Source organism: Oncorhynchus masou, chromosome 1, assembly GCF_036934945.1.
Source record: "Oncorhynchus masou masou isolate Uvic2021 chromosome 1, UVic_Omas_1.1, whole genome shotgun sequence".
Lineage (NCBI taxonomy): Eukaryota > Metazoa > Chordata > Actinopteri > Salmoniformes > Salmonidae > Oncorhynchus > Oncorhynchus masou.
This window is the reverse complement of record NC_088212.1, coordinates 15,171,897-15,197,252: the sequence shown is the minus strand read 5'-3', so window position 1 is coordinate 15,197,252 and position 25,356 is coordinate 15,171,897. Positions and strand designations below refer to the sequence as shown.

Below are 25,356 nucleotides of genomic sequence, written 5' to 3'. Positions count from 1 at the left end.
AATCATTTCCAGGCCCATGGACAAGGTACTAGTCTGTGGTGACCTAAATACCAGAACTGGACAAGGACCTGACACCCTCAGCACACAGAGGTACAAACACCTAACTGGAGGTGACAGAATTCCCTCCCCCATATACCCCCCTTAGGCACAACAACATAACCAACTAAAGCGGGTCACAACTCCTGCAGCTCTGTCGCACACTGGGTATGTATATAGTCAATGGTAGGCTTCGAGGGGACTCCTATGGTAGGTACACCTATAACTCATCTCTTAGCAGTACTACTGTATACTAATTTATCAATGACCTAAATGCAGAGTCTCTGCGTGTTCACAGTCAGCACACTGACACCCTTATCAGATCACTGCAAAATCAGAGCAATACTCAATCATGAGGCATCATAGCCAAAGGAACTGAATAATATTAAGAAATGCTACAAATGCCACTTTAATAATGGGAATTGATGGGAAATGTAAATATATCACTAGCCACTTTAAACAATGCTACTTAATATAATGTTTACATACCCTACATTATTCATATCATATGCATACGTATATACTGTAATCTATATCATCGACTGCATCCTTATGTAATACATGTATCACTAGCCACTTTAACTATGCCACTTTGTTTACATACTCATCTCATATGTATATACTGTACTCGATACCATCTACTGTATCTTGCCTATGCTGCTCTGTACCATCACTCATTCAGATATCCTTATGTACATATTCTTTATCCCCTTACACTGTGTATAAGACAGTAGTTTAGGAATTGTTAGTTAGATTACTTGTTGGTTATTACTGCATTGTCGGAACTAGAAGCACAAGCATTTCGCTACACTCGCATTAACATCTGCTAACCATGTGTATGTGACAAATAAAACTTGATTCGATTTGGAAGGAATGTACATATTCCCATTTAGACAACTTCCTGGAAAAAACATTCCACTGCAATAGTGAAGGTGTAAACTTGACAGTAAAAACCCGAAACAGTATATTTGACCTCATCTTCCCTATTAAATTTAAAAAATGTGAAACAGAAAACTGAAGAAAATTAACAACAATGACAAATGGTTTGATGAAGAATGCAAAAACCTAAGAAAGAAATTGAGAAACCTATTCAACCAACTGCATAGAGACCCAGAAAACCTGAGCCAACACCTTCACTACGGTGAATCACTAAACCAATACATAAATACACTACGGAAAAAGCAGGAACAGCATGTCAGAAATCAGCTCAATGTAATTGAAGAATCCATAGACTCAAACCACTTCTGGGAAAATTGGAAAACACTAAACAAACAACACAAATAGTGTCCAAAATGGAGCTGTATGGTTAAACCACTTCTCCAATCTGTTTGGCCCTATAACAAAGAACAAAAAGCAAAAACATATACATGATCAAATACAAATCTTAGAATCAACTATTAAAGACGACCAGAATACACTGGATTCTCCAATTACATTGAATGAACTACAGGATAAAAAACCCTCCAACCCAAAAAGGCCTGTGGTGTTGAAGGTATCCTCAATGAAATGATAAAATATACAGACCACAAATTCCAATTGGCGATACTTAAGGTCTTAAACATCATCCGTAGCTCTGGCATCTTCCCTAATATTTGGACCAAGGACTGATCACCCCAATCCACAAAAGTGGAGACAAATTTGACCCCAATAACTACCGTGGGATATTTGTCAACAGCAGCCTTGGGAAAATCCTCTGCATTATCATTAACAGCAGACTTTTACATTTCCTTCGTGAAAACAATGTACTAAGCAAATGTCAAATTAGCTTTTTACCAAATTACCATACAACAAACCAGGTATTCACCCTGCACACTCTAATTTTTTATTTACTTTTTTTCACCTTTATTTAACCAGGTAGGCAAGTTGAGAACAAGTTCTCATTTACAATTGCGACCCAGCCAAGATAAAGCAAAGCAGTTCGACACATACAACAACAGAGAGTTACACATGGAGTAAAACAAACATACAGTCAATAATACAGTAGAAAAATAAGTCTATATACGATGTGAGCAAATTAAGTGAGATAAGGGTGGTAAAGGCAAAACAAAGGCCATGGTGGCAAAGTAAATACAATATAGCAAGTAAAACACCTGAATGGTAGATTTGCAGTGGAAGAATGTGCAAGGTAGAGATAGAAATAATGGGGTGCAAAGGAGAAAAATAAATAGATAAATACAGTAGGGGGAGAGGTGGTTTTTTGGGCTAAATTATAGATGGGCTATGTACAGGTGCAGTAATCTGTGAGCTGCTCTGACAGCTGGTGCTTAAAGCTAGTGAGGAAGATAAGTGTTTCCAGTTTCAGTGATTTTTGTTGTTCGTTCCAGTCATTGGTAGCAGAGAAATGGAAGGAGAGGCGGCCAAAGGAAGAATTGGTTTTGGGGGTGACCAGAGAGATATACCTGCTGGAGTGCGTGCTACAGGTGGGTGCTGCTATGGTGACCAGCGAGCTGAGATAAGGGGGGATTTTACCTAGCAGGGTCTTGTAGATGACCTGGAGCCAGTGGGTTTGGCGAAGAGTATGAAGCGAGGGCCAGCCAGCGAAAGCATACAGGTCGCAGTGGTGGGTAGTATATGGGGCTTTGGTGACAAAACAGATGGCACTGTGATAGACTGCATCCAATTTATTGAGTAGGGTATTGGAGGCGATTTTGAATATGACATCACCGAAGTTGAGGATTGGTAGGATGGTCAGTTTTACAAGGGTATGTTTGTTTTACAAGGGTAAAAGGGTATGTTTTGCAGCATGAGTGAAGGATGCTTTGTTGCGAAATAGGAAGCCAATTCTGGATTTAACTTTGGATTGGAGATGTTTGATGTGAGTCTGGAAGGAGTGTTTACAGTCTAACCAGACACCTAGGTATTTGTAGTTGTCCACATATTCTAAGTCAGAACCATCCAGAGTAGTGATGTTGGACAGGCGGACAGGTGCAGGCAGCGATCGGTTGAAGAACATGCATTTAGTTTTACTTGTATTTAAGAGCAATTGGAGGCCACGTAAGGGGAGTTGTATGGCATTGAAGCTCGCCTGGAAGGTTGTTAACACAGTGACCAAAGAAGGGCCAGAAGTATACAGAATGGTGTCGTCTGCGTAGTGGTGGATCAGAGACTCACCAGCAGCAAGAGCGACATCATTGATGTATACAGAGAAAGGAGTCGGTCCAAGAATTGAACCCTGTGGCACCCCCATAGAGACTGCCAGGGGCCCGGACAACAGGCCCTTCGATTTGGCACACTGAACTCTATCAGAGAAATAGTTGGTGAACCAGGCGAGGCAATCATTTGAGAAACCAAGGCTATCGAGTCTGCCGATGAGGATGTGGTGATTGACAGTCAGAAGCCTTGGCAAGGTCAATGAATACGGCTGTTTCTTATCGATGGAGGTTAAGATGTAACGGTTCTCGTCTGGTGAAGGAGAAGCGGACCAAAATGCAGCGTGGTATTTTTGATACATGTTTAAAGACGACGAAAAAACACGAACAATACAAAAACAACAAACGGAACGTGAAAACCTATACAGCCTATCTGGTGACAACAAACACAGAGACAGGAACAATCACCCACGAAATACTCAAAGAATATGGCTGCCTAAATATGGTTCCCAATCAGAGACAACGATAAACAACTGCCTCTGAGAACCACTCCAGACAGCCATAGACTTTGCTAGATAACCCCACTAAGCCACACACCCAACACCCCACAAAACCCCAAGACAAAACACACCACAATAAACTCATGTCACACCCTGGCCTGACCAAATAAATGAAGACAAACACAATATAATACGACCAGGGCGTGACAGAACCCCCCCCCCCCTAAGGTGCGGACTCCCGGACGCACATCAAAACAATAGGGGAGGGTCCGGGTGGGCATCTGTCCATGGTGGCGGCTCCGGCGCGGGACGTGGACCCCACTCTATTAATGTCTTAATCCCTCCTCCTCGCGTCCTATGATAGTCCACCCTCGCCGCCGACCATGGCCTAGTAGTCCTCACCCAGAACCCCACTGAACTGAGGGGCAGCTCGGGACTGAGGGGCAGCTCGGGACTGAGGGGCAGCTCGGGACTGAGGGGCAGCTCGGGACTGAGGGGAAGCCCGGGACTGAGGGGAAGCCCGGCACTGAGGGGAAGCCCGGCACTGAGGGGAAGCCCGGCACTGAGGGGAAGCCCGGCACTGAGAGGAAGCCCAGCACTGAGGAAGCTCAGGCAGGTAGTTGGATCCGGCAGATCCTGGCTGGCTGGCGGTTCTGGCAGATCCTGGCTGACTGGCGGATCTGGAAGAGTCTGGTTGACTGGCGGATCTGGAAGAGTCTGGCTGACTGGCGGATCTGGAAGAGACTGGCGGATCTGGAAGAGTCTGGCTGACTGGCGGATCTGGAAGAGTCTGGCGGATCCTTGCAGACTGACGGATCTGGCTGCTCAATGCTGACTGGCAGCTCTGGCTGCTCCATGCTGACTGGCGGCTCTGGCTGCTCCATGTAGACTGACAGCTCTGGCGGCCCCTTGCAGACTGGCAGCTCCTTGCAGACTGGCAGCTCCTTGCAGACTGGCAGCTCCTTGCAGACTGGCAGCTCCAAGCAGACTGGCAGCTCCATGCAGACTGGCAGCTCTGGCTGCTCCATGCAGACTGACAGCTCTGGCTGCTCCATGCAGACTAGCAGCTCTGGCTGCTCCATGCAGACTGGCAGCTCTGGCTGCTCCATGCTGACTGGCGGCTCTGGCTGCTCCATGTAGACTGACAGCTCTGGCGGCCCCTTGCAGACTGGCAGCTCCTTGCAGACTGGCAGCTCCTTGCAGACTAGCAGCTCCTTGCAGACTAGCAGCTCTGGCTGCTCCATGCAGACTGACAGCTCTGGCTGCTCCATGCAGACTAGCAGCTCTGGCTGCTCCATGCAGACTGGCAGCTCTGGCTGCTCCATGCAGACTGGCAGCTCCATGCAGACTGGCAGCTCCATGCAAACTGGCATCTCTGGCTGCTCCATGCAGACTGGCATCTCTGGCTGCTCCATGCAGGCTGGCATCTCTGGCTGCGCTGAACAGGCAGGATACTCCGGCTGCGCTGAACAGGCAGGAGACTCCAGCAGCACTGTAGAGGAGGAAGGCTCTGGCAGCGCTGAACAGGCGGGAGACTCCGGCAGCGCAGGAGTGGAGGAAGGCTCGGGCAGCGCTGAACAGCCGGGAGACTCCGGCAGCGCAGGAGTGGAGGAAGGCTCCGGCAGCGCTGGAGAGACCAGGCGCACTGTAGGCCTGATGCGTGGTGCTGGCACTGGTGGTACTGGGCCGAGGACATGCACAGGAAGCCTGGTGCGGGGAGCTGCCACCGGAGGGCTGGTGTGTGGAGGTGGTACTGGGTAGACCGGACCGTGCAGGTGCACTGGAGCTCTTGAGCACCGAGCCTGCCCAACCTTACCTGGTTGAATACTCCCGGTCGCTCTGCCAGTGCGGCGAGGTGGAAAAGCCCGCACTGGGCTATGTAGGCGAACCGGGGACACCGTGCGCAAGGCTGGTGCCATGTAAGCCGGCCCAAGGAGACGCACTGGGGACCAGATCAATCGAGCCCGGCCGATACGCGGAGCTGGAATATACCGCACCGGGCTATGCACCCGCACTAGAGACACCGTGCACACCACAGCATAACACGGTGCCTGCCCGGTCTCTCTAGCCCCCCGGTAACCACAGGAAGTTGGCGTAGGTCTCCTACCTAGCGTCGCAATACTCCCTGTGAGCCTCCGCCCAAGAAATTTTTGGGGCTGACTCTCAGGCTTCCATCCGCGTCGCCGTGCTGCCTCCTTATACCAGCGCCTCTCAGCTTTCGCCTCCTCCAGTTCTTCTTTGGGGCGGCGATATTCTCCAGGCTGATCCCAGGGTCCTTCTCCGAACAATTCGTCCTCCCATGTCCATTCCTCTCTTTGTTGCTCCTGCTGTTGCTGTTGCCTGTTACCACGCCGCCTGGTCCCGTTGTGGTGGGTGATTCTGTAACGGTTCTCGTCTGGTGAAGGAGAAGCGGACCAAAATGCAGCGTGGTATTTTTGATACATGTTTAATGACGACGAAAAAACACGAACAATACAAAAACAACAAACGGAACGTGAAAACCTATACAGCCTTTCTGGTGACAACAAACACAGAGACAGGAACAATCACCCACGAAATACTCAAAGAATATGGCTGCCTAAATATGGTTCCCAATCAGAGACAACGATAAACACCTGCCTCTGATTGAGAACCACTCCAGACAGCCATAGACTTTGCTAGATAACCCCACTAAGCCACACACCCAACACCCCACAAAACTCCAAGACAAAACACACCACAATAAACTCATGTCACACCCTGGCCTGACCAAATAAATGAAGACAAACACAATATAATACGACCAGGGCGTGACATAAGATATCGTTTAGAACCTTGAGCGTGGCTGAGGTGCACCCATGACCAGCTCTGAAACCAGATTGCATTGCGGGGAAGGTACGGTGGGATTCGAAATGGTCGGTAATCTGTTTGTTGACTTGGCTTTCGAATACCTTAGAAAGGCAGGGTAGGATAGATATATGTCTGTAGCAGTTTGGGTCAAGAGTGTCCCCCACTTTGAAGAGGGGGATGACCGCAGCTGCTTTCCAATCTTTGGGAATCTCAGACGACACGAAAGAGAGGTTGAACAGGCTAGTAATAGGGGTGGCAACAATTTTGGCAGATAATTTGAGAAAGAAAGGGTCCAGATTGTCTAGCCCGGCTGATTTGAAGGGTCCAGATTTTGCCGCTCTTTCAGAACATCAACTGACTGGATTTGGAAGAAGGAGAAATGGGGAAAGCTTGGGCGAGTTGCTGTGGGGGGTGCAGTTCTGTTGACCGGGGTAGGGGTAGCCAGGTGGAAAGCTTGGCCAGCTGTAGAAAAATGCGTGGTGACAGGGTTTCCTATCTTGTGGGCAGCTGGAAGGAGGTGTTCTTATTCTCCATGGACTTTACAGTGTCCCAGAACTTTTGAGTTAGTTGTGCGGGAAGCAAATTTCTGCTTGAAAAAGCTAGCCTTGGCTTTTCTAGCTGTCTGTGTATATTGGTTTCTAGCTTCCCTGAAAGTTGCATATCATGGTGGTGTTCGATGCTAATGCAGAACGCCATAGGATGTTTTTGTGTTGGTTAATGGCAGTCAGGTCTGGAGAGAACCAAGGGCTATATCTGTTCCTGGTTCTACATTTCTTGAATGGGGCATGCTTATTTAAGATTGTGAGGAAGGCATTTTTTTCTAAATAACCAGGCATCCTCTACTGACGGGATGAGATCAATATCCTTCCAGGATACCTCGGCCAGGTCGATTAGAAAGGCCTGCTCGCTGAAGTGTTTCAGGGAGCGTTTGACAGTGATGAGTGGAGTTTGTTTGACCGCTGACCCATTACGGATGCAGGCAATGAGGCAGTGATTACTGAGTTCTTGGTTGAAGACAGCAGAGGTGTATTTAGAGGGCAAGTTGGTTAGGATGACATCTATGAGGGTGCCCGTGTTTACGGCTTTGGGGTGGTACCTGGTAGGTTAATATGTGTGAGATTGAGGGCATCAAGCTTAGATTGTGGGATTGCTGGGGTGTTAAGCATGTTCCAGTTTAGGTACCCTAGCAGCAGGAGCTCTGAAGATAGGGGGCAATCAGTTCACATATGGTGTCCAGAGCACAGCTGGGGGCAGAGGGTGTCCTATAGCAGGTGGCAATGGTGAGAGACTTGTTTTTAGAAAGGTGGATTTTTAAAAGTAGAAGTTCAAATTGTTTGTGTACAGACCTGGAAAGTAGGACAGAACTCTGCAGACTATCTTTGCAGTAGATTGCAACACCGCCCCCTTTGGCCGTTCTATCTTGTCTGAAAATGTTGTAGTTTGGGATGAAGATTTCTGAAATTTTGGTGGTCTTCCTGAGCCAGGATTCAGAAAAGGCTAGAACATCCGGGTTGGCAGAGTGTGCTAAAGCAATGAATAAAACCAACTTAGTGAGGAGGCTTCTAATGTTAACATGCATGAAACCAAGGCTGTTACGGTTACAGAAGTCATCAAAAGAGAGCACCTGGGGAATAGGAGTGGAGCCAGGCACTGACAAACATTGACAAACACGAAAATGATGGCAAAGTCTTCTCATGTTTTGTTGATTTAAAATAAGCTTTCGACTCAATTTGGCATTAGGGTCTGCTATACAAATTGATGGAAAGTGGGGAAAAACATATGACATTATGAAATCCAAATACACAAACAAGAAGTGTGCAGTTAAAATTGGCAAAAAACAAACATTTCTTTCCACAGGGCCGTGGGATGAGACAGGGATGCAGTTTAAGCCCCACCCTCTTCAACATATACAGTACCAGTCAAAAGCTTGGACACACCTACTAATTTCAGGGGATTTCTTAATTAATTTATTCTAATTTCTACAGAATAATAGTGATGAAATCGAACTATGAAATAACAAAAGAAGTGTTCAAAAATATATTTAATATTTGAGATTCTTAGCCAATTCTTAGCCAAAATAGCCAACCTTTGCCTTGATGACAGCTTTGCACAGTCTTGGCATTCTCTCAACCAGCTTCATGCGGTAGTCACCTGGAATGCATTTCAATTAACAGGTGTGCCTTGTCAAATGTATTTGTAGAATTTATTTTCTTCTTAAGAAGAATGTGACAAGGTAGGGGTGGTATACAGAAGATAGCCCTATTTGGTAAAAGACCAAGTCAAATATTATGGCAAGAATAGCTCATAAGCAAAGAGAAACGACGGCCCATTACTGTAAGACATTAAGGTCAGTCAATCGGAAACAGATTAAGAACTTTGAAAGTCCCTTCAAGTGCAGTCACAAAAAAACATAAAGCGCTATGATGAAACTGGCTCTCGTGAGGACCGCCACAGGAAAGGAAGACCCAGATATACCTCTGCTGCAGAGAAGAAGAGTCTTGTTTGGGCAATGGACATTAGACCGGTGGAAATCTGTCCTTTGGTCTGATGATTCCAAATTTGAGATTTTGGGTTCCAACCCCTGTGTCTTTGTGAGATGCAGATTAGGTGAACGGATGATCTCTGCATGTTTGGTTCCCATGGAGGATGAGGTGTGGGGGTGCTTTGCTGGAGACACTTTGTGATTTATTTAGAATTCAACGCACAGTTTAACCAGCATGGCTACCACAGCATTCTGCAGTGATACGCCATCCCATCTGGTTTTCGCTTAATGGGACTTTCATTTGTTTTTCAACAGGACAATGATAAAACACACCTCCAGGCTGTTTAAGGACTATTTGACCAAGAAGGAGAGTGATGGACTGCTGCATCAGATGACCTGACCTCAACAATCACCAGACCTCAACCCAATTGAGATGGTTTGGGATGAGTTGGACCGCAGAGTGAAGGAAGAGCAGCCAACAAGTGCTCAGCATATGTGGGAACTCCTTCAAGACTGTTGGAAATGTTTTCCAGGTGAAGCTGGTTGAGAGAATGCAAAGAGTTTGTGAAGCTGTCATCAATGCAAAGGGTGGCTACTTTGAAGAATCTCACATATAAAATAGATTTTGCTTACTACATGATTCCATATGTGTTATTTTATAGTTTATGTTTTCACTAATATTCCACAATGTATTAAAAAGTCCAAATAAAGGAACACCCTTCAATGAGTAGGTGTTCTAAAGCGTTTGACCAGTAGTGTACATTTTGACTTTTAAATTAATGATATAACATTGAGTATTGAAGACTATAACTTAAATGCCTCATGAGCTTTGTTCAAGTGTCATTAACGAATTAGAACCCAATATATATTCTTATTTTACTCAATTGTTTGTGAATGATGAAAATGTAAACAAACATTGTAAATCCTCAATCATGGTTAAAACTTCATAACAAAAATTAAGAAAACACTTGAATGAGTAGGTGTGTCCAAACTTTTGACTGGTACTGTATATCAACGAATTGACAAGGGCCCTAAAACAGTCTGCAGCACCCGGCCTCACCCTACTAGAATCTGAAGTCAAATGTCTACTGTTTGCTGATGATCTGGTGCTTCTGTCCCCAACCAAGGAGGTCCTACAGCAGCACCTAGATCTTCTGCACAGATTCTGCCAGACCTGGGCCCTGACAATAAATCTCAGTAAGACCAAAATAATGGTGTTCCAAAAAAAGTCCACTTGTCCAGGACCACAAATACAAATTCCATCTAGACACCGTTGCCCAGAGCACACAAAAAACAACATACCTCGGCCTAAACATCAGCGCCACAGGTAACTTCCACAAAGCTGTGAACGATCTGAGAGACAAGGTAAGAAGGGCCTCCAATGCCATCAAAAGGAACATAAAATGAGACATATTAATTAGGATCTGGCTGAAAAAATACCTGAATCAGTTATAGAACCCATTGCCCTTTATGGTTGTGTAGTCTGGGGTCCACTCACCATCCAAGAATTCACGAAATGGGACAAACACCAAATTGATACTCTGCCAGCAGAATTCTGCAAAAATATCTTCCGTGTACAACGTAAAACACCAAATAATGCATGCAGAGCACAATTATGCCGATACCCACTAGTTATCAAAATCCAGAAAAGAGCCGTTAAATTCCACAACCACCAAAAAGGAAGTTCCTAAACCTTCCATAACAAAGTCATCACCTACAGAGAAATTAACCTGGATAAGAGTCACCTAAACAAGCTGGTCCTGGAGCTCTGTTCACCAACAGACCCCACAGAGCCGCAGGACAGCAACACAATTAGACCCAACCAAAACAAAAAGACAATTACTTCACACATTTGAAAGACTTAACAAGTGGCCTTTCAGGCTATGTCGACATAGGACAGGTTTTACTGTGGATATAGATACTGTTGTACCTGTTTCCTCCAGCATCTTCACAAGGTCCTTTGCTGTTGTTCTGGGATTGATTTGCACTTTTCGCAACAAAGTATGTCCATCTCTAGGAGACAGAACGCGTCTCCTGCCTGAGCGGTATGACGGCTGCGTGGTCCAATGCGTACTATTGTTTGTACAGATGAACGTGGTACCTTCAGGCGTTTGGAAATTGCTGCCAAGAATGAACCAGACTTGTGGAGGTCTACATTTTTTTTCTGAGGTCTTGGCTGATTTCTTTTGATTTTCCCATGATGTCAAGCAAAGAGGCACTGAGTTTGAAGGTAGGCCTTGAAATACATCCACAGGTACACCTCCAATTGACTCAAATGATGTCAATTAGCCTATCAGAAGCATCTAAAGCCATGGCATCATTTTCTGGAATTTTCCAAGCTGTTTAAAGACACAGTCAACTTAGTGTATGTAAACTTCTGACCCACTGGAATTGTGATGCAATGAATTATAAGTGAAATAATCTGTCTGTAAACAATTGTTGGAAAAATGACTTGCATCATGCACAAAGTAGATGTCCTAACTGACTATATTTTGTTAACAAGAAGTTTATGGAGTGGTTGAAAAACGAGTTTTAATGACTCCAACCTAAGCGTTTGTAAACTTCCGACTTCAACTGTATATACTCAGTGAGCATAGCCTTGCTATTGAGAAAGGCCGCGGTAGGCAGACCTGGCTCTCAAGAGAAGACAAGTTATGTGGACACTGCCCACAAAATGAGGTGGAAACTGAGCTGCACGTCCTAACCTGCCAAATGTATGACCATATTAGAGACACATATTTCCCTCAGATTACACAGATCCACAAATAATTAGAAAACAAAACCCATTTCGATAAACTCCCATATCTATTGGATGAAATATCACAGTGTGTAATGCTCCCATCACAGCAGCAAGATTTGTGACCTGTTGCCACAAGAAAAGGGCAACCAGTGAAGAACAACCACCATTTTAAATACAACCCATATTAGTGTTTCTTCCCTTTTGCACTTTAACATTTTCCAGATAACAGGACATTTGAAATCTCTGTATTATTTTGGAACTTTTGTGAGTTTAATGTTCACTGTAAATGTATTGAACTTTTGTTTATTATCTGCTTTACTTGCTTTGGCAATGTTAACATATGTTTCCCATACCAATAATGCCCTCAAATTGAAATTGAATTGAGTAGGAGGTGAGACTCCATGCAGACACCCCCCCCTCCCCCCTCTCCCTTCTCTCCCTCCCTCTCTCCAGAGAGCAAACTTCCCCTAGACACAGGCACATCACATGGACCTTTTGGGAATTTCGATGGGAGTGCATCAGCTTTGTTCCTCCATATACCCCACTGTAAAAGAAAAAATGGAACGAGAGCGAGAGAGGGGGGATTGACTATTTTAATTCTCAGCCTGATGTTAGACAAGCCAAACCTTAAAATAAACCTTATCCTTCCTTCCCTCTAGTTTCTCTTTCTCTCTCTCTCTTCCTCCTTCTCACTGTATCCTCTTTTTCTCTCTCTCTCTTTCTCCCTCTCTTTCTATCTTTCTTTCTTTCTCTCACTCTCTTTCTCCCTCTCTTTCTATCTCTGTCTCTTTATTTCTCTCTCTTCTCCTCTCTCCTCCCTTTCTCTCTCCTCCCTTTCTCTCTCCTTCTCTGTATTCTCTCTCTCTCTTTCTCCCTCTCTTTCTATCTGTCTCTTTATTTCTCTCTCTTCTCCTTCTCTCTCTTCCATTTCTCTCTCCCTCTCTCCTCTGTATTCTCTCTCTCTCTTTCTCCATCTCTTTCTATCTATCTGTCTCTATTTATTTCTCTCTCTTCTCCTCTCTCCTCCCTTTCTCTCTCCCTCTCTCCTTCTCTGTATTCTCTTTCTTTCTCGTCCCCTCTTCCTCTTTCCCCCCTTGTTCTATCTCTCTTTCTCCCTCTTTCTTTCTCTTTCTTTGTCCCTCTCTTTCTAGATCTTTCTCTCTCTCACTCTCTTTCTGTAATTGTTTTGTTTTGTGATTTTCTTCCTATTTCTTTTCTTCCATAAAGAAGAAGAATCCTTTATTTTCTGGTCACTGTCCCTGAAACCGTGCAGAGTGCTCACTTTCATTATGTAAACAGCTTTGATGTCAATGCCGTGTGCCTACTCTCTGGATAAGTGGCTTTTAAAGAGAACTCCGGCCGACAGATTCACAGTCAGCCTGCTCTCCTGTGTGTGTGTGTGTGTGTGTGTGTGTGTGTGTGTGTGTGTGTGTGTGTGTGTGTGTGTGTGTGTGTGTGTGTGTGTGTGTGTGTGTGTCCCTCTCTGTCTGTCTGTGAAGTGTGATGTAGAGAGATGGTTAAACCAGCCAGTTCGGTGTGTAGAGGTCACTCCACCATTCCTCAGGCCTGTTCCATAGCCACCTGTTATCTATGTTTAGGCTCTGGTCAGACCCAGGGTAACCCTCACCCCCTCCTCTCATCCCACCCCCATATGCAGGTAACCCTCACCCCCATACCCATGTCCAGCAAATCATCTCCTTATCGCCTTAGGAGCGGTCAGCCGGACCAAGCATGTGTGGGGTAATCAGAGAGCATTACACACACAGAGCGTGGGAGGTCTGGATACTCCATCTCTCCATCCCTCTCTTTCTCTCTCCCCCTTTTCCTCCCTCTCTCTTCCCCCCGCCATCACCCTTACCTCCCCCACATACTGATCTTTCCTGTAAGGTCTTTCCTTCCCCTCTGCTCCTCCTGGGGCACCGAGGGGACGCCACCACAACACTTCCCCTAACCACACAGACCCCCAGAGAAAGGGAGAACGAAGGGTCAGCCCCTCGCCACGATGTCGTACAGCTGTGGTATTCCCACTCGTTTTGATACGTACACCACATTTAGTAGTTTAAGTAATACTGGCCGTATTACCAAAGATCATTGGTCATCGGGTCTAACGGACGTTTTGCACCGAACTGCTCATGTGCAGGCCGTCAAATCAAAGTTACTTCCCTGAGGTTTTAGTAGACAGTTCAGCTACTGAAGACGTTGGCTCCAATCTAGGTTTTGCCTTTAGTGTTTGAGAAAGTTAACCACTAAGGACACATTTACTTCTCCCATTGATTTGCCAAACCCCAGTCTGGTCTGTGAAGTCTGCTTTGCGAGGTGTTCCTGTAAGTATTAGCCTGTTGGGCCTCTGGGTTTGAAAACGCTATGGTATTACACATTTTGACAGTTTTTTTTCTCCCTCAGCCAAATGTCCCCAATCCCTGTCAGTGTGAGTGCACAGCATCATCCTAAGCAGCAGCACCAGCAGCCAGCCAGACCCAGACAGACAGAGCTCCAGGGAGAGAGACACAGAACCACTTAGCACTCCTGCACTCCCTGCAGGGCCTTTCATTATGGGACTAATAACACAGTGTTAATGATGTGACAAAGTGGTGGAGCCCGTTCTGCTGATTGGCTGCAAAGACCGCGTTAGACAGGCGGAGGCTGTAGGGATGGTAGACATTTTCTCTTGCAGCTTTTCTTGTAGTGCGTGTGTGTGTGCGCGCGTCTTAGCCTGTGTGTGCGCGTCTTTGCCTGTGTGTGCGCGTCTTTGCCTGTGTGTGTGCGCGTCTTTGCCTCTCTGTGTGGGTGTGTTAGCGGTTGTGTTTGCCTGTGTGTGCGGGTGTGTGTGCCTGGCTATGTGTGGGTGTGTTTGCCTGTGTGGGTGTGTTAGCGGTTGTGTTTGCCTGTGCGTGGGATGGTGTGTGTGGTGGTTAATAGCTCCCATCAGCAGATTGTACACTGCTCAAAAAAATAAAGGGAACACTAAAATAACACATCTTAGATCTGAATGAATGAAATATTCTTATTAAATACTTTTTTCTTTACATAGTTGAATGTGCTGACAACAAAATCACACAAAAATGATCAATGGAAATCAAATTTATCAACCCATGGAGGTCTGGATTTGGAGTCACACTCAAAATTAAAGTGGAAAACCACACTACAGGCTGAACCAACTTTGATGTAATGTCCTTAAAACAAGTCAAAATGAGGCTCAGTAGTGCGTGTGGCCTCCACGTGCCTGTATGACCTCCCTACAACGCCTGGGCATGCTCCTAATGAGGTGGCGGATGGTCTCCTGGGGGATCTCCTCCCTGACCTGGACTAAAGCATCCGCCAACTCCTGGACAGTCTGTGGTGCAACGTGGCATTGGTGGATGGAGCGAGACATGATGTATTCAGGTCTGGGGAACGGGTGGGCCAGTCCATAGCATCAATGCCTTCCTCTTGCAGGAACTGCTGACACACTCCAGCCACATGAGGTCTAGCATTGTCTTGCATTGCATCTTGCATCTCACAAGGGGTCTGAGGATCTCATCTCGGTACCTAATGGCAGTCAGGCTACCTCTGGCGAGCACACGGAGGGCTGTGCGACCCCCCCAAAGAAATGCCACCTCACACCATGACTGACCCACCTCCAAACCGGTCATGCTGGAGGATGTTGCAGGCAGCAGAACGTTCTCCACGGCGTCTCCAGAATGTCACGTCTGTCACGTGCTCAGTGTGAACCTGCTTTCATCTGTGAAGAGCACAGGGCGCCAGTGGCGAATTTTCCAATCTTGGTGTTCTCTGGCAAATGCCAAACGTCCTGCACGGTGTTGGGCTGTAAGCACAACCCCCACCTGTGGATGTCAGGCCCTCATACCACCCTCATGGAGTCTGTTTCTGACCGTTTGAGCAGACACATGCACATTTGTGGCCTGCTGGATGTCATTTTGCAGGGCTCTGGCAGTGCTCCTCTTGCTCCTCCTTGCACAAAGGCGGAGGTAGCGGTCCTGCTGCTGGGTTGTTGCCCTCCAACGGCTTCCTCCATGTCTCCTGATGTACTGGCCTGTCTCCTGGCAGCACCTCCATGCTCTGGACACTACGCTGACAGACACAGCAAACCTTCTTGCCACAGCTCGCATTGATGTGCCATCCTGGATGAGCTGCACTACCTGAGCCACTTGTGTGGGTTGTAGACTCCGCTACCACTAGAGTGAAAGCACCGCCAGCATTCAAAAGTGACCAAAACATCAGCCAGGAAGCATAGGAACTGAGAAGTGGTCTGTGGTCCCCACCTGCAGAACTACTCCTTTATTGGGGGTGTCTTGCTAAATGCCTATAATTTCCACCTGTTGTCTATTCCATTTGCACAACAGCATGTGAAATTTATTGTCAATCAGTGTTGCTAAGTGGACAGTTTGATTTCACAGAAGTGTGATTGACTTGGAATTACATTGTGTTGTTTAAGTGTTCCCTTTATTTTATTTTGACTCTGTGCCTACGTCTGTGGGGTTTGTGGCTACGTCTGTGGGGTTTGTGGCTACGTCTGTGGGGTTTGTGGCTACGTCTGGGGTTTGTGGCTACTTCTGTGGGGTTTGTGGCTACGTCTGTGGGGTTTGTGGCTACATCTGTGGGGTTTGTGGCTACGTCTGTGGGGTTTGTGGCTACATCTGTGGGGTTTGTGGCTACGTCTGTGGGGTTTGTGGTTACGTCTGTGGGGTTTGTGGCTACGTCTGTGGGGTTTGTGGCTACGTCTGTGGGGTTTGTTTGTGGGGTTTGTGGCTACGTCTGTGGGGTTTGTGGCTACGTCTGTGGGGTTTGTGGCTACGTCTGTGGGGTTTGTGGTTACGTCTGTGGGGTTTGTGGTTACGTCTGTGGGGTTTGTGGCTACATCTGTGGGGTTTGTGGCTACGTCTGTGGGGTTTGTGGTTCTCTCTCTCTGTCTCATTTATATACTTATTCACTTCCGGCGCATTATTCACTTCCGGCGCCGACAGAGATGGCCGCCTCGCTTCGCGTTCCTTTTTTTTTACGTGTTATTTCTTACATTGGTACCCCAGGTAATCTTAGGTTTCATTACATACAGTCGGGAAGAACTACTGAATATAAGAGCAACATCATCTCACCATCAGTACGACCAGGAATATGACTTTCCTGAGGCGGATCCTGTGTTCTGCCTTTCACCCAGGACAACGGAATGGATCCCAGCCTGTGACCCAAAACAAAGACGTCGTGAAAGAGGGAAATGAAGCAGTCTTCTGGTCAGGCTCCGGAGACGGGCACATCGCGCACCACTCCCTAGCATACTTCTCACCAATGTCCAGTCTCTTGACAACAAGGTTGATGAAATCCAAGCAAGGGTAGCATTCCAGAGGGACATCAGAGACGTGGATTGAAGATGTCGTTCCCATAGCAACGATTAAAACATTCCCAAACCAGAAACCGTGGATTGATGGCAGCATTCACGTGAAACTGAAAGCGTGAACCACTGCTTTTAACCAGGGCAAGGTGACCGGAAACATGACCGAATACAAACAGTGGAGCTATTCCCTCCGCAAGGCAATCAAACAAGCTACAATTCAACGGCTCAGACACGAGGTATGTGGCAGGGTCTACAGTCAATCACGGATTACAAAAAGAAAACCAGCCACGTCACGGACCAGGATGTCTTGCTCCCAGGCAGACTAAATAACTTTTTTGCCCGCTTTGAGGACAATACAGTGCCACTGACACGGCCCGCAACCAAAACATGTGGACTCTCCTTCACTGCAGCCGACGTGAGTAAAACATTTAAACGTGTTAACCCTCGCAAGGCTGCAATCCCAGACGGCATCCCTAGCCGCGCCCTCAGAGCATGCGCAGACATTACATTTACATTTACATTTAAGTCATTTAGCAGACGCTCTTATCCAGAGCAGCTGGCTGGTGTGTTTACGGACATATTCAATCAATCCTTATCCCAGTCTGCTGTTCTCACATGCTTCAAGAGGGCCACCATTGTTCCTGTTCCCAAGAAAGCTAAGGTAACTGAGCTAAACGACTACCGCCCCATAGCACTCACTTCCACCATCATGAAGTGCTTTGAGAGACTAGTCAAGGACCATTTCACCTCCACCATACCTGACACCCTAGACCCACTCCAATTTGCTTACCGCCCAAATAGGTCCACAGACGATGCAATCTGCCCTAACCCATCTGGACAAGAGGAATACCTTCAGTGGGGCAAAAAAGTATTTAGTCAGCCACCAATTGTGCACGTTCTCCCACTTAAAAAGATGAGAGAGGCCTGTAATTTTCATCATAGGTACACTTCAACTATGACAGACAAAATGAGAAAGAAAATCCAGAAAATCACATTGTAGGAGTTTTAATTATTATTTGCAAATTATGCTTTTAAAATAACGGTTCTGTTCCGGAATAGTATAGATCACTTTCATTCCTGATTCTGATTCTGTTACTTGAAAAAATGTCATTCTTTTCCTGTTCTGTTCCATGAACCAGTTCCAACCCCTGCTCTGTATGTTGTGTAGTATTATATCCCTTGACTATCCCAGACCCAGTCCCTGCTGTCATAGACTGGTAGCCGGGTCCCAGATCGGTTTGTGCTGTCATTTTTTGCATGGTAAGGAGTTGACATGATAGCACAAACAGATCTGGGACCCGGCTAAACGACTGGTAGTTTTGGTGTATGAACCAGGTGTTGTTTTAGTAGTTTGTACTGATGGAGCATTCAGGCTTTCTAACCAGGTTGACATATATGGGCCGTGTGACAGTGTGAGGCCCAATCTCTCTGACTGTGTGTTTGTGTCATCAAGTCAAGGGCTTGGACACGCTCTGCCTCCATGGTGCCCCCCTCCCTGAACCTGGTTTCCTGTGGGTCTAGCTGGCTCTAAAGAGTCCAGCTAAAGCTAACATAAACACAGAGGGGCCTAGCTATGGACCTTCCAGCTGTCCCTGTGGTCACAGCAGACACGTCCCCGTCTGACGCCACAGACCTCAGCCACCCCACACCACACCACTCACCCCTGTTCTCGTCTGACCGGGTGGGCCACTACACCACAGCACCGCCATGCCATTCCATGCCAGGCTGGGCACGTTTATTAAATACCCCCAGTAATACCCCAGTAATTACCCCAATACCTCCAACCCTTGATTCTTACAGCTGAGGTCATTATCTTCCACTACAAACATGCCAAAACACAACAGACAGAAAGTCTCCTCCGCTCTCATCCTTCTCTCATCCACTTCCCCCAAAAACAAAGTCTCCACAAAAACACTTGTGTTTTCAGCTGCCGAGAAGCAAGAAAAAAAAGAAAAGAAAAAGGAAAGAGTTGTTGATGTCATTGAACCATGTAACCGTTGGCTGGGGGTTAAGTTTACACTGTGTACAAGTTCCTTAGTGCTGTGGCTGGGCGGGATAAACACACCTTACATCAACACTGTAACCATACACTCCCTTGGCTTCCATTCCCCCACATCGGGACTGCACTGAGCTTGAAGAGCACAGCACAGCATGGCCAACTCCAGACACTTTAAATTATCTCACACATACCGTTTTGCCTGCCTAGTGGCCTAATAGTACCGCCTGCCTGTCTAGCGGCCTAATAGTGACTTCATGTCTAGGGGCCTAATAGTGACTTCATGTCTAGGGGCCTAATAGTGACTTCATGTCTAGCGGCCTAATAGTACTGCCTGTCTAGGGGCCTAATAGTACTGCCTGTCTAGGGGCCTAATAGTGACTTCCTGTCTAGGGGCCTCATAGTACTGCCTGTCTGTCTAGGGGCCTAATAGTACTGCCTGCCTGTCTAGGGGCCTAATAGTACTGTCTGCCTGTCTAGGGGCCTAATAGTACTGTCTGTCTAGGGGCCTAATAGTTCTTCCTGTCTAGGGGCCTAATAGCAATGCCTGCCTGCCTGTCTAGGGGCCTAATAGTACTGCCTGCCTGTCTAGGGGCCTAATAGTACTACCTGCCTGTCTAGGGGCCTAATAGTACTACCTGCCTGTCTAGGGGCCTAATAGTACTACCTGCCTGTCTGTCTAGGGGCCTAATAGTACTGCCTGCCTGTCTGTCTAGTGGCCTAATAGTACTGTCTGTCTAGGGGCCTAATAGTACTACCTGCCTGTCTAGGGGCCTAATAGTACTACCTGCCTGTCTAGGGCCCTAATAGTACTGCCTGCCTGTCTGTCTAGTGGCCTAATAGTAATGCCTGCCTGTCTAGGGGCCTAATAGTACTGCCTGCCTGTCTGTCTAGTGGCCTAATAATACTGCCTGCCTGCCTGTCTAGGGGCCTAATAGTACTGCCTGCCTGTCTGTCTAGTGGCCTAATAGTACTGCCTGCCTGTCTGTCTAGTGGCCTAATAGTACTGCCTGTCTAGGGGCCTAATAGTACTACCTGCCTTTCTGTCTAGGGGCCTAATAGCACTGCCTGCCTGTCTAGGGCCCTAATAGTACTGCCTGCCTGTCTGTCTAGTGGCCTAATAGTAATGCCTGCCTGTCTAGGGGCCTAATAGTACTGCCTGCCTGTCTGTCTAGTGGCCTAATAGTACTGCCTGCCTGTCTGTCTAGTGGCCTAATAGTAATGCCTGCCTGTCTAGGGGCCTAATAGCACTGCCTGCCTGTCTCGGGGGCCTAATAATACTGCCTATCTGTCTATGGGCCGAGTAGTAATGCCTGTCTGTCTAGGGGCCTAATAGTACTGCCTGTCTGTCTAGGGGCCTAATAGTACTGCCTGTCTGTCTAGGGGCCTAAGAGTACTGCCTGCCCGTCTAGGGGCCTAAGAGTACTGCCTGCCTGTCTAGGGGCCTAATTGATATACACTGTATATATGAACAAAACCAAAGTCCATTATTATTTTTCATAGGCTGCATACTGTTCATCATTGTTGTTTTGCTGTACAGGGATTTGTTAGTTGCAAATAAATATGTTTTTGTTTGTCTTTCAGATCGTTACACAGTATGTTTATGAACTGTTGGAGAAGAAGTGCAATATGACGAAAGTAATCTTGCAGTAAGTATCACAAGGGGAAAACGACACATTTAATGCATGCCCTTGAAGATTATTGGGGGTATTAATGGGAAAATGGACCTAAATGCTCCGGCTTCTGACAATGATTATGATATTAAGTGTCCCATGAAAACCAGGATTGGAGAGGGGGAATAAGCTTTTCCAGCTCTCTCTGTACAAAAATATATCAACAAATTAACTGACACACCATCTCAGAGTCTGAAAGCTGTTGCTTAATCTGTTTTGGATTCAAATGCACTCAAGGGGACTTTATTTGCTGTCAGGAGTGTATTCTAGTGTATTCTAGTGTATTCTAGTGTATTCTTGCTCTGTGTGTCTGCTCATCCCTACATTCAACACATGCTTGAATAGTCTGTTGCCTTTCTTTTTTTCACCCCCTTTTTCTCCCCAATTTCATTGTATCCAGTTGTTAGTAGCTACTATCTTGTCTCATCGCTGCAACTCCCATACGGACTCGGGAGAGGCGAAGGTTGAGAGCCATGCGTCCTCCGAAACACAACCCAACCAAGACTCGCTGCTTCTTAACACAATGCCCATCCAACCCGGAAGCCAGCCGCACCAATGTGTAGACCACTGTGCCACCCGAGAGGCCCTATTGCCTTTCTTTTGAAGGAAAATGGGTTTGTCCTTTTCATTTTTAGCTTGGATACTTTTTCTAGCTCTATTGCTAGTGTATTTGTTGGACCTGTGTTGTCCTGGCGCAGGGAGTAACAATATCTATAAATCACCAAGGTAACCCAGGAGCCAGTTTCATTACACACTTTTCAACTTTTATCTGCTTGCCCTGTTATCTCTCTATTCCCATGGAAAATTGCTCTGTTCTTGTGTGTGTGGTAGTGGTGGGTCCGTCCACCTGCGTCGAGTTGAACTTGTGACCACAGATTTTAAACAGATTAACCAGGGCCAAGTATAGAAGGAGGGCACGAGAGAAAAAAGGAGAAGAAAGGCTGAGGTCTGTACCCCTCACTTTTCTTTGTCTCCCTGGATTAAGTTCCTGCAGCTGCCACCCATGGTTTTTATGGACAGTGTGTGTCTCCTTAGAGATGCCTCTGGCATACTGGGGACCACATCCATCCAAGGGGTGGAGGGCAGTCAAGGACACACACATTTTTGAAGGACTTATTTGTTACTATGGAGTATGTCAGACTATAATAAAACAGTGCGAACAGGGCAAGGCTGTACTTAAAAAAATATGTTTCATATATTTAGTTTTATATTACACTTATATTACAATGAAACAACTATACTGTGTGGTGTAACTAGGTGGATGTGACAGAGGAGGAGCCCAGGAGTTTCATCTACCTGAGTGCTGATGCCATGTCCAACCCTGCCAAGCTGCTGGTGCTCATCCAGGGGGACGGGGTGGTCCGGGCCGGCCAGTGGGTAACCTGGTTGTGTTAGGGCGTTGTTACCTATGGTAACCTGGTTGGTTACGGTTGTGTTATGGTGTTGTTACCTATGGTAACCTGGTTGTGTTAGGGCGTTGTTACCTATGGTAACCTGGTTGGTTAGGGTTGTGTTAGGGTGTTGTTACCTATGGTAACCTGGTCGGTTAGGGTTGTGTTTGGGTGTTGTTACCTATGGTAACCTGGTTGTGTTAGGGTGTTACCTATGGTAACCTGTTACCTATGGTAACCTGGTTGTGTTAGGGTGTTGTTACCTATGGTAACCTGGTTGTGTTAGGGTGTTGTTACCTATGGTAACCTGGTTGTGTTAGGGTGTTGTTACCTATTATAACCTGGTCGGTTAGGGTTGTGTTTGGGTGTTGTTACCTATGGTAACCTGGTCGGTTAGGGTTGTGTTATGGCGTTGTTACCTATGGTGACCTGGTTGTGTTAGGGCGTTGTTACCTATGGTGACCTGGATGTGTTAGGGTGTTGTTACCTATGGTAACCTGGTTGGTTACGGTTGTGTTATGGTGTTGTTACCTATGGTAACCTGGTTGTGTTAGGGCGTTGTTACCTATGGTAACCTGGTCGGTTAGGGTTGTGTTTGGGTGTTGTTACCTATGGTAACCCGATTGGTTAGGGTTGTTTTAGGGTGTTGTTACTTATGGTAAACTGGTTGGTTAGGGTTGCATCAAAAAGCTGTCCTGTACTGTAGGTTGGCCGTGGCTTTTTAGAGGGGCAACATTTTACACATGGCATCGGCTGTGTTGTGGGTGCCTGTGTATGTGTGTGATTATAATTCTGTGCTGTTTCTGTGTTGTATGTCTTTGTTGCTTTTTGATTTCTGTGAATATGTCAGCATTATAAAACTGTTATTGTAAGAAAATGTAGGCTTTTAACGTATTTCTGTGCATGCATCTCTTCTCTTCTGTCTCTCTCCTCTCTCTCCTCCCTTTCTCTCTCTCCTCTCTCTCCTGCTGTCTTTCTCTCTATTTCCTCTCTTTCTCTATCCTCTTTCTCTCTCCTCTTTCTCTCCTCTCTCTCTCCTCTCTCTCACTCTCTCTCTCTCTCTCTCTATCTCTCTCTCTCGCTGCTTTCTCTTCTCTCTTCTCTCTTCTTTCTCTTCTCTCCCTCTCTCTCTCCTCTTTCTCTCCTCTCTCTCTCTCTCTCCTCTTTCTCTCCTCTCTCTCTCTCTCTCTCTCTCTTCTCTCTCTCTCTCTCTCTCTCCTCTCTCTCTCTCTCTCTCTCTCTCTCTCTCTCTCTCAGATCTGGTTGGTTGTGCTTGTGTCTACAAAGTTGTCCTGTATTCTCTCTCGCCCCCTCTTTCTTGGAGATTCTTGCATGGCATTCCAGCTCTGCACCCTTAAAGAGTATGTTCCCCAGGGTTTTGGGATAGGGGGCAGGGTAGGGGCGGGGTGGTGGAAGCAGTATGTTGTTGTTATGATATAAGGTATTGATAAAAGGCCTTTAGGAGTCAACCAGGTCTAAGTGGCTGGGGAAGCTTTCAGAACACCTCAACCCTCCTATTTCACTCACTTCTCTCTACAACAGAAGAGGTATCCTATTGTTTTGTTAGCTGTCTCCCCGATAAAGAAACCTGTTTTTGGCTGGCACATTCCTCCAAACACTCACATTCATAATGAGGAAACCCAGGTGGAGTTGCAGCGTTGGCTGTGATGCCAATGTGGTGTGAAGTGTAATTCAGAATCTCATTTCTTCTCCATGTACCCTTGTGTACGGCAGGTTTGTGTTCAGTGCGCCTGAAGCCCCACTCTCCACACTTATTTCTTGCCTTGTATCAGTGCTCATTTGTCAACCTGGCCTAGCCTACCTGCCTAATTTCATTGGGCCGCTGTTCAAATTGACTCTCTCTCTCTCTCTCTCCTTCTAAATGTCATAAAAACTTGCACGACTGAGGCTGGCGGCTAAGTCCCTTTCCTGGCGCGACTGGAGCAGAAGTGTGTGTGTGTGTGTGTGTGTGTGTGTGTGTGTGTGTGTGTGTGTGTGTGTGTGTGTGTGTGTGTGTGTGTGTGTGTGTGTGTGTGTGTGTGTGTGTGTGTGTGTGTGTGTCTGTTACAGTACAAATGGATATTATTACATTTGCCGGGAGAGTTGCGTTCCTCTGACGCAAATTGACAGGCGAGATATAGAGAAAGCTGTGTGTGTAGCCGTGTCCATTCATCATGGTAAAACAAGGAGCCGAATCCTTACGCCTTGACACATACCCATCATGGCATTTACAGGAAGTCTCTCCACTCTGAGCTGGAGGCCTAGTTAGTAGTAGCCGCTGCTGCTGGACCCCCGGATGGAGACAGGCAGTTCTCTCTCCGACTGGCTGAGTGGTACAGCAGCTATTGCTAGACTTTACAAGGAGATGTTTATCTTCTGATCTCAGGTGGGCTGACGTATCACACAGACTGCAAGGAGATGAAGTAGAACCTCTTCACACTGCAATTTCATCCTTTCCTTTCCTCCTCCCCTCCACTCCCCTCTCATTTCCCCTCCTTCCTGTCTGGCCACTTGTCTGGAAGGCTGTTCTCCTTTGTTGGAGCTGTAGAGCCACAGAGTGCTGCTGTAGTGTGTACAGGATATTGAACAGCAGAGTGTGTACTGTCTGAGAAGAGCTAAGGCTAACATGTAGGTAGAACTCGTCTCGGTGCTTAGATGTTCTCCTCTCCTTGGGCGGCCATGACAGGGACAGAATGGTGTTAGGCTATAATAAACTGTTTTACTACTATTATTTATTTATTTAGCCTACAACGGAAATTCAGTGCAGATGTGCATGGCGGGAGAGAAATAATTCATTTCACTCCACTTAAAAATCCCCCACCTCTGCCTGTATTGCCCCCTTTGGCCTTTCCTATGTGCACTAGGAGATGCAGAGGATCTGGCCAGTCTGAGCCCTGCAGTCAACAGTCTGATAGAGACAAAGGGAGGAGCCCTTAGCCATTCAACACACCACACACTGCCGTACCGCCGGCAGAGGGGGGAATTCACACCATGTACGTGTCAGCAGTGAAAACCCACTCTTCATTCCTCTCCACCCTCCTTTGAAGACACATTTAGGCTCTGCCTCATTGTCCAATGGGATCTGTTCTGGCAGCCGGGGATTGTGGGAAAATGAACTGATTGAGCTGGTTAATCAGGCCCCAGACGCCCTCCTCCCCCTGACTGGGTGAAGCTGAGGGCAACTGGCCCTCTCCACCTTCCGTACTCAAAACACAGTCATCTCTGTGACGCCAACCTATAGGCTATATCAGTAGCACCAACCTATAGGCTATATCAGTAGCCCCAACCTAT

The 25,356-nt window shown here is 46.7% G+C and overlaps 1 pseudogene; it reads left to right on the top strand.

Moving 5' to 3' along the window:
* Positions 1-25,356, top strand: part of LOC135546676 (cotranscriptional regulator ARB2A homolog) — a 337,690-nt pseudogene that overhangs the window by 40,955 nt on the left and 271,379 nt on the right.